The sequence below is a fragment of the Beta vulgaris genome, chromosome 4 (genome assembly GCF_026745355.1).
Source record: "Beta vulgaris subsp. vulgaris cultivar EL10 chromosome 4, EL10.2, whole genome shotgun sequence".
NCBI lineage: Eukaryota > Viridiplantae > Streptophyta > Magnoliopsida > Caryophyllales > Amaranthaceae > Beta > Beta vulgaris.
Window position 1 is genome coordinate 24492699 of NC_079205.1, and position 15981 is coordinate 24508679.

Consider the following 15981-nt stretch of genomic DNA (forward strand, 5'->3'; position numbering starts at 1 on the left):
ATTGATATTGAGAAAAGATTTTTCGAATTGTTTGACAAAAATCTTAAATTAAAAGAGGATTTCGAAAATCTTAAAAATGAGAACTACTTGTTAAGTCTTGAGTTATCACAACTAAAAGAGTTTGTTCCTGAAGTAAGTTCATTTGACATTAAGTCAGTTCCCTTGCAAAGTTTCAAATCTGAAATAAACGAATTGAAAAATCATGTTTCATTTTTGGAAATTGAAAATAATGAACTTGTAGGGGAACTGCACCAAATGAGAAATGAAAAGAAAATGCTACCTATTCCAAACTGGATTAAGAACCCTCAAACAAAACGAACTGAAGGTCTTGGTTTTAATCACAAAAAGAAATTTGAAAAACCTAAAAAGAGAGTTGATTTACCAAGTGATAAAGTTTGTATGTTTTGTGGGAACACTGGTCATTTTAGGAACTCTTGTCCTAAAAGACTTGGTCGCATCAATGAGAACTTGGAAACAAGTAGAGTAATTTGAAAAAAGAAATCTATTGTTCCTGAAGGAAAGGAACCCAAGAAAGATTGGGTTCCTAACTCGAACAATTAGTTTTCTTGCAGGTTGGAGTGAGGGGGAACAACACATGGTACCTAGACAGTGGTTGTTTGATATGGATGCAAAGGCACTTGTTAACCATGAGCCTATTGACTTGACCATGGAAACTTTAGGGTTTCAAATCAAGAACAAGAACCAAGTCTTAGCTTGTGTGCTAACATGGAAGCTAGAGGATGGCGTGGAGAGGAGTGAAGAGGAGTCCTAGTCTTATTAGGATTACTCCTAGCTTACTACATAGAATCCTAGTTCTATTAGGATTGCTATGTTTATCTTTATGTTTTAAAGTTGTTAAAAAGATAGAGTTGTTAAAAAGATAAACATGTGACTTGTACATGTTATCTTTAGGAGTCTAATTAGGAGTCTAAGTAAAGTAGGAGTAGGATAAGTTTATGTTTTCCTAGTTAGATTAGCATAAGTTGTACCTTATATAAGGGGAGGCGTTTTCTTTCAATAAACTTAGATTGTTTTGAGTTATTTTCGTTCTTCTTGATTGTTTGCTTATTTGCTTGCAATTGAAACCATTAATTATTCTTCAGGAGTGTTGAATACTTAGTGTTAAACATCTTAATTTCAGGAGTGATTTTAAGAGTGTTTAGAGTCTTTAATCAAGGTTCAGGAGTGTTCTTGATTAAATTCATATCCCTTGTTCGAGTACTTTGAGTGTTTGTTCGAAATTCTTGAAGGTCATAACTTGATTATTATACTTCTTAGTTTAGTAATCATATCAAGTGGTATCAAGAGCAAAGGTTAACATCCATTGAAGGGTCCGAAATTTTTTTCCTAGTAGGGGGAGTATTAGATCTTCAAGAAAGTCTTAAAGATCCAATCTTTTTTCCAAGATTCTTGATTATTCATAAAGTTTCATCAAAGTACTACAATATTATTAGTGATTGGTGAAAGAAAAACATCCAAGATCCATAAAAACATCCAAGATTGCATCAAGATCCAATCTTTAGGATCAAGAAAGGTGTAGGAGGTACTTCGTGACATTAAACACATGATGTCCGAGATGGACAAGCTTTCTTTGGCTCTGAGGGAATTATCAACGGCTCAAGCTGAGTTAGCCAAAGCACAAACTGAGGCAAGCCACCATTCCAAGAGGGTAGATGCACGCCTAGATGCTATGGCCGACATACTCAATAAGCGACTCAATCCAAATAGTGCATCCTATGTAGGTATACATTCGGAGGAGGAAGGGGATGAAGGTGTTTCAAGACCACCCAAGAACACCTATCCAGATGATAAAGGATTGAAGCTTGAGGATTACACTGGTGAAGGCAAGCCTGAGGAGTTGTTGGAGTGGATTCGACAACTAGAGAAGGTAAGTGAGTATAGGGGCTTTGATGATCAAAAGAAATTCAAAGTTGCTGCCATAAGACTCACGAAATATGCTGGGATTTGGCTTGAAGGATTGCACGCCCAAAGAACCAAGAAAAACAAACCCAAGCTATGTAGTTGGGAGAACTTGAAGGGGAAGCTTAAAGATAAGTTTTTGCCAGATGATTATGAACAAAGGCAATTCATAAGGCTTACATCAATGAGCCAAGGTAGCCAAAGTGTACATGAATACACTATGGAGTTTGAAAAGCTAGGCCTCATATGTGATATAGTAGAGAAAGATAAACATAAAACAGCAAGGTACATTAAAGGGTTGAATAGAAGCATAGCTAAGAGAGTTGAAGTTTCTTCCTACAATACTTTCGAGGATGTGACTAAGCTAGCTATGAAGTTTGAAGAGCATGACAAGGAAGAAAAACCTAAAGGAACATACACACCTAGGTATGATCCTAATTCAAAAGGCAAAGCTACTACTTCCTATACTAAGTGGTCCGAAAACCCTAAGCCTAGTTTTCCACCTAAGGAAGACACTATCATGGAGAAAACTAAGGTGGCCATACCTAAGGAGAAGTTTGAGGAATTGAGAAAGTGTTTTAAGTGTCAAGGGAGAGGACACATAGCAAGTAATTGTCCTACCAAGAAAGCTCTTACCATGAGGCAATACTTAGCCTTGCAAGAGGAAGAAGAGAAGTATGAATTCATCCCTGAAGAGGAGCAAAGCATGGGGGAAGATGATGAAGAAGAGGATGCTTTTGCAGAAGATGATTCAAGGCTTCTTGGAGTGATTAGGCGCACCTTACATGTGGATCACACACCTAACATGGCACAAAGGGAGAATCTTTTCCATACTAGATGCAAGGTAGGTGAGTATACTTGTAATGTAATAATATATAGTGGTTCTTGCACTAATGTTATTGCAGCTAAAGTGGTGTCTAAACTCAATCTAATCACAAGGGCACACCCTAAACCCTACAAGTTGAGTTGGTTAGATGATAGCACTGGCATGAGAGTGAAGAAACAAGCTCTTATTTCGTTCTCTATTGGAAGCTATAAGGATGAGCTATGGTGTGATATCTTACCTATGAGTGCATGCCATCTTCTACTTGGAAGACCATGGCAATTTGATAGGAAGGTTATTCATGAAGGGGACACCAATGTCTATTCTGTATTGGTTGGCTCAAAAAGGGTTAGATTACATCCTCTAAACCCTTCTCAAGTGGCGCCTAAGCAACCACCTAAAACACCAAGTTACTTTCTAAATTCTAAAGGGTTCGAACATGAAGTAGAAAAAGGAGGTTGTGCTTATGCTTTGGTTGTGAAGCAAGTGACTACAAGTATCAAGGTACATAATAATGATCAACTTGAAACTTTGATGCATGAGTTCAAAGATGTCTTCCCTGAGGAGTTACCACAAGAACTTCCACCTTTGCGAGGGATAGAACATGCTATTGATCTTATTCCAGGCGCACCATTACCTAACAAACCTGCTTATAGATGTGATCCAGTGGCTTCTAAGGAGTTGCAACGCCAAATAGAAGAGCTAATTGAAAGAGGTTATGTAAGGGAGAGTATGAGTCCATGTGCGTGCCAGCTTTACTAGTTCCTAAGAAAGATGGAACATGGAGGATGTGCATAGATAGTAGAGCAGTAAACAACATAACAGTGAAGTATAGGTTTCCTATGCCTAGATTGGAGGATATGTTGGATGAATTACATGGTGCTTCTATCTTTTCTAAGATTGATCTTCGAAGTGGCTACCATCAAATGAGGATTAGGGAAGGAGATGAGTGGAAAACAGCTTTCAAGACAAAGCAAGGGTTGTATGAGTGGATGGTCATTCCCTTTGGCTTATGCAATGGCCTAGTTCCTTTATGAGGCTCATGAATGAGGTACTTCGTCCTTTCCTTAATAAATTTGTAGTTGTTTATTTGGATGATATCCTAATCCATAGCAAGAGTGTGGGAGAGCACTTGGATCACTTGCGCCAACTATTCTTAAAACTAAGGGTACAAAACCTCTATGGCAAATTGGAAAAGTGTGAGTTTCTTGTAAACAAGGTGGCGTTTTTAGGGTATATTGTGTCACAAGAAGGAGTACATGTTGATCCTGATAAGGTGAAAGCAATTTCAACTTGGATAGCACCTAAGAATGTCTCTGAATGTCGAAGCTTTCATGGTTTGGCATCCTTTTATAGAAGATTCATTCGAAACTTCTCTTCTATCATGGTACCTATCACAGAATTGATGAAGAAAGGAGAGTTTACATGGACTTCCTTAGCACAAAAAGCATTTGAAGATATAAAAGGTAATGTTGTGCACCTGTTTTAGCTTTACCTGATTTCCATAAACTCTTTGAAGTGGAATGTGATGCAAGTGGAGTAGGAATTGGAGCTGTTATATTACAAGAGAAAAGGCCAATTTCATACTTTAGTGAGAAATTGAGTGGAGCTAAACTCAATTATTCTAACTATGATAGAGAGTTTTATGCCATTGTTCGTGCATTAGATCATTGGTCACATTATCTTAGACCAACCATTCATACTTCATTCTGATCATGAAGCATTAAAGTACATTCATGGACAAGAAAAACTCAATCATAGACATGCTAAGTGGGTGGAGTTTCTCCAATCATTCACGTTTTCATCAAGGTATAAAGAGGGTAAGACAAACATAGTAGCAGATGCATTGTCTAGGCGTTCCTATTTGTTGTCTATTATGGATGCACAAGTCTAGGGTTCGAACATTTAAAGGAGTTATACAAGAAGATGTGGATTTCAAGAGAAAATGGTTCGACAAGATGGTCTTATGTTTACATGAAGGTTTTCTTTTCAAAGGAAACAAGTTATGTGCCTAAGTTGGTGTAAGAAATTCTAGTAAGGGAGGTTCATAGTGGAGGAGTTGCGGACATTTTGGAGTAAAGAAGACTCTGATACATTCAAGAAAACTTCTATTGGCCACACATGGTAAAGGATGTTCATTTAGTGGTTACTCATTGTGCTACTTGCCAAAAGTCTAAGAGTACTTTCCATAAAGGTCTCTATACACCTTTGCCAGTACCTAATCAACCATGGGATAGTGTGAGCATGGATTTTATAGTAGGGTTGCCTCGAACTCAAAGAGGGAAAGATGCTATTATGGTGGTAGTAGATCGTTTCTCTAAGATGGCTCACTTTGTTCCTATGCATAAAACTGATGATGCCTCACATGTAGCTGATTTATACTTTAGAGAGATCATTAAACTACATGGCATACCAAGGAGTATTGTATCTGATAGGGATTCAAAATTCCTAAGTCACTTTTGGAGGTGTTTGTGGCGCATGCTAGGTACTAAGTTACTCTTTAGTACAAGTCATCATCCTCAAACAGATGGCCAAACTGAGGTAACAAATCGCACTTTAGGAGCTTTGCTAAGGGGATTGGTGAGTAAGACTCAAAAGGATTGGGATATCAAGCTTGCTCATGCTGAATTTGCTTATAATAGGGCACATTCTTCTACTACATCTCATTCACCATTTGAGGTAGTGTATGGTATTAATCCTTTACTTCCTATTGATTTTGTTGCAATTCCTAAACATGAGATACACATGGATGCAAAGAAGAGGTTAGAAGCATTCAACAAAACTTATGAGCAAGTGAAAGCAAGGATTGAAAAGATGAACATCCAATACAAGACAAGGGCAAATAAGGGGCGCAAACAACCTAGATTCAAGGTTGGTGATCTTGTATGGATACACTTAAGGAAAGAAAGGTTTCCTAGCAAAAGGAAGAACAAGCTTATGCCTCGAGCTGATGGACCATTTGAGGTTGTTGGAGTCATTGGAGATAGTGCTTACAAAATTGATTTACCAGATGAGTATGGAAGTGTAAGTGCTACTTTCAATGTGGGTGATCTATCTCCTTACTATGATGATGAGAATTTGAGGGCAAATTCTTTTGTGGAGGGGGAGAATGATATGGATGCAAAGGCACTTGTTAACCATGAGCCTATTGACTTGACCATGGAAACTTTAGGGTTTCAAATCAAGAACAAGAACCAAGTCTTAGCTTGTGTGCTAACATGGAAGCTAGAGGATGGCGTGGAGAGGAGTGAAGAGGAGTCCTAGTCTTATTAGGATTACTCCTAGCTTACTACATAGAATCCTAGTTCTATTAGGATTGCTATGTTTATCTTTATGTTTTAAAGTTGTTAAAAAGATAGAGTTGTTAAAAAGATAAACATGTGACTTGTACATGTTATCTTTAGGAGTCTAATTAGGAGTCTAAGTAAAGTAGGAGTAGGATAAGTTTATGTTTTCCTAGTTAGATTAGCATAAGTTGTACCCTATATAAGGGAGGCGTTTTCTTTCAATAAACTTAGATTGTTTTGAGTTATTTTCTTTCTTCTTGATTGTTTGCTTATTTGCTTGCAATTGAAACCATTAATTATTCTTCAGGAGTGTTGAATACTTAGTGTTAAACATCTTAATTTCAGGAGTGATTTTAAGAGTGTTTAGAGTCTTTAATCAAGGTTCAGGAGTGTTCTTGATTAAATTCATATCCCTTGTTCGAGTACTTTGAGTGTTTGTTCGAAATTATTGAAGGTCATAACTTGATTATTAGACTTCTTAGTTTAGTAATCATATCATTGTTCTAAGCATATGACTGGAGATAAATCAAGATTTCTCTCACTCTCAACCTATAATGGTGGAAGTGTGACTTTTGGTGACAACAAGAAAGGTAACATAGTTGCCATGGGCAAAGTTAATAAGTCATCGTCACATTCCATAGATAATGTGTTTCTAGTTGATGGATTAAAGCATAACATGTTAAGTATTTCCCAATTCTGTGATAGAGGGAACTGTGTGAAGTTTAATAGTGAAAAATGTTTAATTGTCAACAATAGCACAAAGGATATCATTTTGGAAGGAACAAGGAAAGGGAACACATATGTTGTGGATCTCAACCTTGTTCCTAAAAACAAATTCACATGTCTTAGTGTTATTGATGATGATTCATTTTTATGGCACAAGCGTCTAGGTCATGCTAGCTTTTCCTTGCTTGACAAACTGCGTTCTAAAGAACTAGTTTTAGGTTTACCCTCTACTAAGTTTCATTTAGATCATGTGTGTGATGCATGCGCAAAAGGTAAGCATGTTAGGTCTTCCTTCAAGTCCAAGAATGTGGTAAGTACCACAAGACCTTTAGAGTTAATACATATGGATTTATGTGGACCTATGAGGATACAAAGCCGGAGTGGAAAGAAATATGTGTTAGTAATTGTAGATGACTTCTCTAGATTTACTTGGGTTATTTTTCTTTCTAGCAAGGACGAGACTTATGATGAGTTCCTTGTCTTTGCAAAGAAAGTACAAAATTTGAGTGGTCATAAGTTACTTCACCTTAGATCCGACCATGGTAAAGAGTTTAAAAATTTTAAGTTCGATGACTTTAGCAGAGACAACAGATTAGATCACAATTTCTCAGCCCCTAGGACACCTCAACAAAATGGTGTAGTTGAAAGGAAGAATAAAACACTAGAAGAGATGGCTAGGTCTATGCTGATAGCTAGTGGTCTTCCTAAAAACTTTTGGGCAGAAGCTGTGAATACTGCTTGTCACATTATAAATCGAGCCATGGTAAGACCTTTATTAAATAAAACGCCCTATGAGCTGTATTTTGGTAAAAAGCCCAATATTACATATTTCAGAACATTTGGATGTAAATGTTTTGTTCATAATAATGGGAAACAAAATATTGGAAAATTTGATGCTAGAAGTGAAGAAGCTGTATTCTTAGGATATTCTTCTAGTAGCAAGGCTTATAGAGTGATAATAAAAGGTCTATGTGTGTAGAAGAAAGTGTGCATGTTATTTTTGATGAAACAGATAAATTTGATGCAAGCACACAGGTTGAAGATGACTTCGAAATAGGATTGCAAAAGATCTAAGTCTTATTGATGAGACTTTGGAAGACGAAGTCATGGGAACAAAGCCAAGGGAACAACATCCTGTTCCTGTTCCCAATGAGGAAGAAGAGGAACTAAGTGATGATGCACTAGTGAATGAATCCACTATTGTTGAACCTGGTTCCCAAGTACAGGGAAATGAAGATGATCAAGGAAAAGTTTCCATCCAGGATTTCCAACCAAAGCCTTGGAAACTCATCGTTCCCATCCTGTGGAACTAATAATCAGTGACATAAATAAGGGAACTCAAACGAGATCTCAATTGAAAAACTTTTGTGCTTTTCATGCTTTTCTTTCTATGTTGGAACCTAGGAATCATGAAGAAGCTCTCACTGATGCTGATTGGATCGTAGCAATGCAGGATGAACTTCATCAATTTGAAAGAAACAAAGTTTGGCACCTTGAACCTAAGCCTAAACATAACAAGGTTATTGGTTTAAAGTGGGTGTTTCGAAACAAATTAGATGAGTTCGGAACTATCATAAGAAACAAGGCCAGGTTAGTTGTGAAAGGATACAATCAACAGGAAGGCATTGATTATGAAGAAACTTTTGCTCCAGTTGCAAGATGGAAGCAATTAGAATTTCATAGCTTTTGCTGCCTTCATGGGTTTTAAATTGTATCAAATGGATGTAAAATGTGCTTTTCTAAATGGTTATCTTAATGAGGAGGTATTTGTAGAACAACCTCCAGGTTTTGAAAATAAAGAATTTCCTAATCATGTCTTTAAGCTTGACAAAGCTCTTTATGGGTTAAAGCAAGCTCCAAGAGCATGGTATGAAAGACTTTCTAAGTTCCTTCTTGAAAATGAGTTTAAAAGAGGAAAATTGGATCGAACCTTGTTTTTAAAATCAAAAGGAAAACATTTATTAGTTGTTCAAATATATGTTGATGATATTATATTTGGTGCCACTAATGAATCTTTGTGCAAGGACTTTGCTAATCTCATGAGTAAAGAATTTGAAATGAGTATGATGGGTGAGCTCAACTTCTTCTTGGGGTTGCAAATCAAGCAACAGAAGAAGGAATCTACATCTCAACAAAAGTAATATAAGGAACTATTGAAAAAGTATGGTTTGGAAGCATCCAAAGTAATCATACACCTATGGGAATTCAACCAGATTGGATGAAGATTCTATAGGAAAAGTGTGGATCAAACCAAAGTATCGAGGTATGATTGGCTCATTACTATATCTAACTGCAAGTCGTCCTGATATTGCTTTCAGTGTAGGTTATGTGCAAGGTTTCAAGCCAATCCAAAGGAATCTCATCTCACAGCTGTGAAGAGAATCCTAAGATACCTCAAGGGAACAGATGATTTAAGCCTATTCTATTCGAGAGAGTGATACCTTTGAATTGAAAGGATTTGCGGATGCTGACTATGCAGGAGATCTGGTCAATAGAAGAGTACATCAGGTATGGTTCAGTTCCTTAGTCATAGTTTAGTTTCTTGGAGCACCAAGAAGCAAAACACAGTTGCTTTATCTACAGCGAGGCTGAATATGTTGCAGCAGCAGCATGTTGTTCCCAAATGCTATGGATAAAACAACAACTACGTGACTATGGAATCTACTTTGAATGTGTTCCCATCTATTGTGATAATACTAGTGCTATTAGTATTTCTAAAGATCCCGACATCATTCAAGAGTCAAACACATCCATATTAGGCATCACTTTCTGAAAGATAATGTTGAAAAGGGTCTTATTAAAATGGAATTCTGTGAGACTGAACGTCAAATTGCAGACATCTTAACAAAGCCCTTAAATAGAGATAGGTTTGAGAAATTGAGACTTGAACTTGGCTTAATCAAGTTGAAATGATTGCTACATATTCCCCTTTGTGTTAATTCTTTGGCATTATGTCTGGATGTGCATATTTGATGTTTTTATTTGCTTAAATACATCACAATACTTATATGATTATTTCATATGTATAAGTAAAAATGTCTGAAAACTGCTCACCAATGTCCAATAATATTCCCCTTATTGTTCATAGAGACAATTCTATGCCTTAAGTGATGACAAAGGATTAAAAGAATTAATGGAGTTCCAAAGTAGCAAAATTTCATTGTTTCCATTCATTGTTCCCAAACGCTGTTCCCAGCGTATTCGATTTAGATTTTTTTTCTTTTCAAAATTCGAAAAAACCAAAATATTCTGTTCAGATTTTATTTCCTAAAAATCTGATTTTTCCTTATATCTCTCAAGTTAGTTGAAGATATTTTTTAATTTAGATAGAAGATTTTTCTTTTCATAAAACGTGTAAATACACGGTTTTTATTATTCTTTCCTTAAAACAAAACAAACTTTTTTTCCTTCCTTCTCATAAAACCGAAAATACTCCACAAACATGACTACCAAAAACATCTTCACTCTCTCTCCTCCCACAAAGCCGAAAAACCCTCTCCTTCCTCACTAAAATTGAATCACCAACACTGGATATTTCTCCCAATTCTTCATCAGAATTCTAAGGAAAAGGAAGAAATGAAGAATCGGTTGAAATGGAGGTTGAAGAAGCTCATGCAACTAGTGAGGGGGAATCAGATGTTCCCGAGAGAGGAACAACTCGGTTGTCGAAAAAATTCCACGGCAACTAGGTATGTGCATGGACTTTTTATTGATGTTTCTTGGTGCAAAAGAGTAAATTTCGTCAATTGCTTAATATGATTAAGTTTCAAGGTTGGGAAAATCTTTTTGTGAAATGTTATGGAAATAGTTTGATTCCTAAATTGATGGATGAATTTTGTGAAAACTTTTCCATGGATGAAGAAGGAAATTGTTCCACCTTGGTGAAGGGAACTCAAATAGATTTTAATGCTAAAATTTTGGGTAAATGCTTGGTGTTCCCGTGAGAGGAACGATGTTTATTTCAAGAAACAACGTGGTTATATCCATTTTCGGACATTTCTTTTGATCAATTGATTGTTAAGTATGGTGGTCAAAAGGGAAAACATTTCTTGATCATAATCTTCTTTCCCCTTATCACAAAATTTTGTTTCACATCCTCAAGAAAGCTTTATTGCCTCTTGTTTCCAAACGTGCTCAAGTTAGCATGTTGGATTTAATTTACATTCATTGTTGCCTCTCACAAACACATAAACTTTCCTCTTTAATGATTCAACATTTGAGTCATTGCATTGAAAATGGATTTGTTGTTGGATATCGAGCTTTAGTAACCGAAATTCTACTTAAGTTTAACTGAACATTTCGGGAACTCAATCCATTGGGTCTCACGGGAAATATGTTGAATGTGCTGTGCCTTGAATAACTTGAATGTTTGTGTTGTGAATGGAGAAGTTATAAGGGAGTGCTAACTTGATGATGATGAGGATGAATGTGGATGATGAAGTGGAAGAAGAAGAAGAAGAAAAAGAAGTTGAAGAGAAGAAAAATGAAAAGGCGGAAAAAGAAAAGGAAAAGAAAAATCAAAAAGAAAAGAAAATTGAAAAAGAAAAAGAAGAACTAAGAAGAAAGGGAAGAAGGTGGTTGATGAGGTGGTGAAACCGGTTTGAAAAGCACTAGAGCTAGTCAAAGGGTTCAAAAATGAAAGTGCTTAATTTTCCTTTCTTGATGCCGAGAAAGTTTGAGGAAGATGAAGTAAAGGTGATTGATAGGGAAGATTATGAATCTAACCTACCTCCTTCTAGGGAACCGACTCCTGTTCCCATGGAAACCAATCCTCCTTTTCCTCCATCTCCACAAAAATCTGCCTCACCCTCTACCCTAGCACCACAAATGATCCTATCCCTCCCTCTACCTCAAAACCCTCCTGTTCTGTTCCTAAAGCTAAGGAAACAGGTGTTGTTCCCATTCTAGAGGAACAACCTGCTGTTCCCAAACCTAAGGAACAAACAGACACACCAATCCTTCTCAAGCTCCCTCGTCTTCTCAAAATCCTACCATTGGTTCTACATATACTCTAGCTCATGCTAGAAGGTTGGATTCTTTGTTTTCCTTGGTTATGGGTCATTCGGAAGCAATGATGGAGTTTGCTACGGAACTAAGGATTTAAATGGGTTGGTAAAAGGGGTTATGACAAAGTTGACAAAGCCTTGGAGGACAACAAGAATTATGGCTCGGCTTGGTGAACTTTCTTCCTCCATTCAAGCATGAACTCTAGATTGTTGAAGTTGGAAGACATTGTGCTCAAGGGAAATGATACATTGGCCGAAAATCATCAAGAAGTGATGGCAAAGCTTCATGATGTGGTGGAAGAAGTAGAACAACCTCCCTCTCCTAAATCATAAACTTTTCTCTTTACGTTGTTTTATTTTGTGTGGGAACATGAACTTTGTTTAATATTTGTCTTTTCTATCCTTCTCCTTTAATCATGCTACAATGGAACTTATTAATTTGCTAATTCTAAGTTTGATCTTTTTGCATGTGTGCGTCTAAATGAATGGCTAATATTCTTGGATTGCGGTTTTTGAGAGTTGAATGCTTTATTTGCTTATACTAACCAACTTATTTCTTACAAGTTTGGTGTGTGATGTGTTTAGTGAATAATATTCATCTTTTTGAAATCGTGGACTATGTTTTTGAAGATGCCAAAGGGGAAAGATAAGGCAAATCAGAGTAAATTTTTTTTGTATGATAACGTTCTCATATTTCGACTTTGCAAAATAAAATAACGAGTCTATAATACTTAATTTAACTTGGTTACATACTTTGTTAAAATTATTTTATATGACTTATGTTATTATTTTAGTATATGCCTTTTGTTGCATCTTCAAAAAGGGGGAAATTGTTGACCCTTGAGTTTTGAAGATGACCTAACCACAAAAGACATAGTATATTTTATTTATGTTGTTGCAAGGTAATTCATGCTCGAGCTAAGAGAATACTTGATTGAAGATTAAAGCGGAGAATTAATCAAGATCGAAGTAAAGATGTTCGAGAGAATGAAGAATCAAGCATGGAATGAAGATTAGAATACATTAGGGTATTTATTAATCTTCTTGTTAAGGTTGAGTAAAAGCTTTATTAAGTTCGTGGTGAATTCTCAAAGGAACTTGGTTCTGTTCCCATGAAAGGAACAGACCTGGCACTATAGGAACAAGGCTTAGGAACAAGACTTAAAATTAGGGAACAAGACTTAAAACTAATTTAGGAACTTCTAAGTGACTAATATTGTGCGCCTAAGTAATTGTGCCCAATATAGTTGTTAGAGTTTTTAGGGATATTTGACTAAGATCCATATTTTAGGAAGTTAGTTTAAGTTTGTTAGGAAAAGATTTTAAAAAGATTTTCTGATTTTAAAATAACTGATTTTCAATATTATTTTTTAAAATATATATTTTATCTTTTATATTTTATTTAAAAGATTTAGTTTTCGAAAAATTATTATTTCCGGTTTTCAAAATGTTTCGGATTTTTAAATTAAAAACTGTTTTCCGGTTTTTATAAAAGATTTTGAAAAAGATATTTTTCCTAAAAACTAGCTAAAGATTTTATTTATTTATTTCCTAAATCTAGATTACACGCCTAAGTTTACTGCTACAGTTTATGTATTAGTGGATTTAGTGGCTTAAGTTAATTATCCTCCAAGTATTTAATTAAATTAAATAAGTTAATTATTCTCCAAGTTTTGCAAAACCACGTAATTGTTACTGCTTCTATGAATGAAGTAGTGGATTAGTGGATGCTTTCATGACATGGAATAATTAATTTAATTTAATTAATTAAAATCATGGAGAACATGTGATAATGGTCTAAGTTAGTGGAAACATGTCTTGTCTTAATTGTCTATAAATAGGCGCCTAATTCATTTGAGAAAATGTGTCTGACTTATTGTACTGTGTCTGATTAGTTAATTTGTCTAAGTTATCTAAAGTGTCAGTGCCTTTTTAAGAGAATTCATACTTACATTAATCGAGTTTATTATCTTCCATTTTTTATAAAGTGTATTTTTGAGAAAAAGGGTTTGAGTGAACTCTTGTAAGTGTGAGAAAGCTTTGAGTGAAGCAAGAGAAAGAGAAAGAGAAAGAGAAAGGAACTTCGAGTGAAGTTTGAGAGAAACGTCAGTTGTTGGGAACTGTCGTTGGGAACTTGAGTTGAGTGACTTAAGTTGAGAATCGAGAGAAAAGTAATAGGTTGTAATCAGAGTTGTTTTGGCCTATTATAGTGGAAAGTTGTTTAAAATCCCTTGTGGTCGAGGTTGTTTCTTCCTACTAGGCCTAGGAAGTTTTTCCTCGTAAAATCTCTCGTGTTCCCATTGTTTGTTCCCAAGTTTACTTTTAATTCCGCAAAAAGTAGAGCTTATTCTCTCACTATAATTCACCTCCCCTCTTATAGTGTTCATATTATACAACAGTTTCCTTCAAATAACTAATAAGCCAGGTAACTTAATAAGCTAAAGTCACTTAATAAGCTAGTTAGTTAGGCGCCTATAAGTCTTAAACTAACCTAAAGCTCCTAGATACCACTTTGTAACACCCCGATAATTCTCTCTTTCTAGAAAATACTTTTATAATAAACTTTAGAGAATTACCCAGGCATTATCGCCCGTGTGATAACGTTTCGGCTTACTCAGAATTTTGCAGCGAAAAATAATTTACTAAAAACCAACTTTATTAAAACTTATGAAACCAATAACAATGTCTGAAACTAAAACACACCAGCTCAAAAATTAATGTCTGAAAACACGAGTTCTTACAAAAGCAACTTAAATGATACGAGTAATACAATGAGTCTCTCCATTCCAGATTCCCAATGAGATGCATCTGCGAACCTGTAATGTCAATGCTTTCTCGACTCTGCTCCCCCGATGGATCACCACAGGATCAATAGGCAAAGTCATGACACAACACAACAAGCACGTAATCAGCAAAGTTGAGTACTACATATCAGGCATAAATAATCCTAAACATGAGACTACAAAAGTAACTTGCAGGGATAAATAATAATATAAACATATAATAATCTGCAGACAACTTTTACTGAATTAGACTCTAAACTTTTTTTCTTTCTTTAAATGGAATAGTTATTGGACGAGTTGACTTATCTAAAAATAGGAAATATGGGAGCTACCACATATTTCAAAAATGACCTGCGATATCGAGGAACCTTTGAACTGAAAGAGGGATGGTGATCAATCCATTCCTAGAAGAACCCATGGCACGCTCACCATGCATTCCAACCCTTAGTGTCCAACTCTAGATGTGCACAAGTCTAAAGTCTATAACCTATTCTCGTTTCACTTTACGTTGAATATATTTTATTACTTGTGTTGACACAACAAACAAGCAACACATAACTATTACTTAAATAATCATAACAGAATCTCTTTTTATCTTTGGATTAACAAGTGATCACAACTCATCAATCAAGACTCCTTTAATTCCTTTTTATACTTTACTAACTTGCTTGTTGAACCTAGCCAACAATAAACTTTACCTTTATATAGGTAGAACTTGTAACTTACCAAATAAGGTCCACGGTCCTTATAAGATAGTAAATAATACTCAAAGAATACATGTAACACATGATTCACTCTAACTTATATTAATTCACTCACGAATTAATAACTAAACTTGACTTATCCTGCTTGCATCAATCTTCCATACAAATATTTATAATCATAATCACTTCTAGTTTACATGTAGCACACATGCAAATAACATGTAAAAACAATTCCAGTAATCATATATATGAACATATAGAGTCCTATACATGATACTAATAAATAAAATACTCTTAGAGCATGCTTCTAAATGACATAGCACGTAGACGATGTACGTACTTTGTATAAACCAATCGGTAGGCCACTTTTACTCGCTAAAAGTCTCCTACAACGAAATCTCCGCCTAGAAAATGAAGTAATGAAATAAATATCTCGAACTAAAAATTTATAGCAACTTATAAACGATCAAAACCCGCTTAAACGTGTTTTAAAATCGTTTTTACGTACCAAACTTTCGTTATTTTTAATCCCTAGTATAGTACCACTATTCTAGTGATTAAAAATCATTTAAAACTCTTAAAATACTTATTTTCTGAAATTACAGCACTTATAATATTTAATAAATCTTCTAAAAATATATTCAATACATATAAAATTATGTACTAACCAAAACTCATGATTTATACTTTATATATATAGTTTCTAGTAATTAAAAACCCTAAAAACTATAA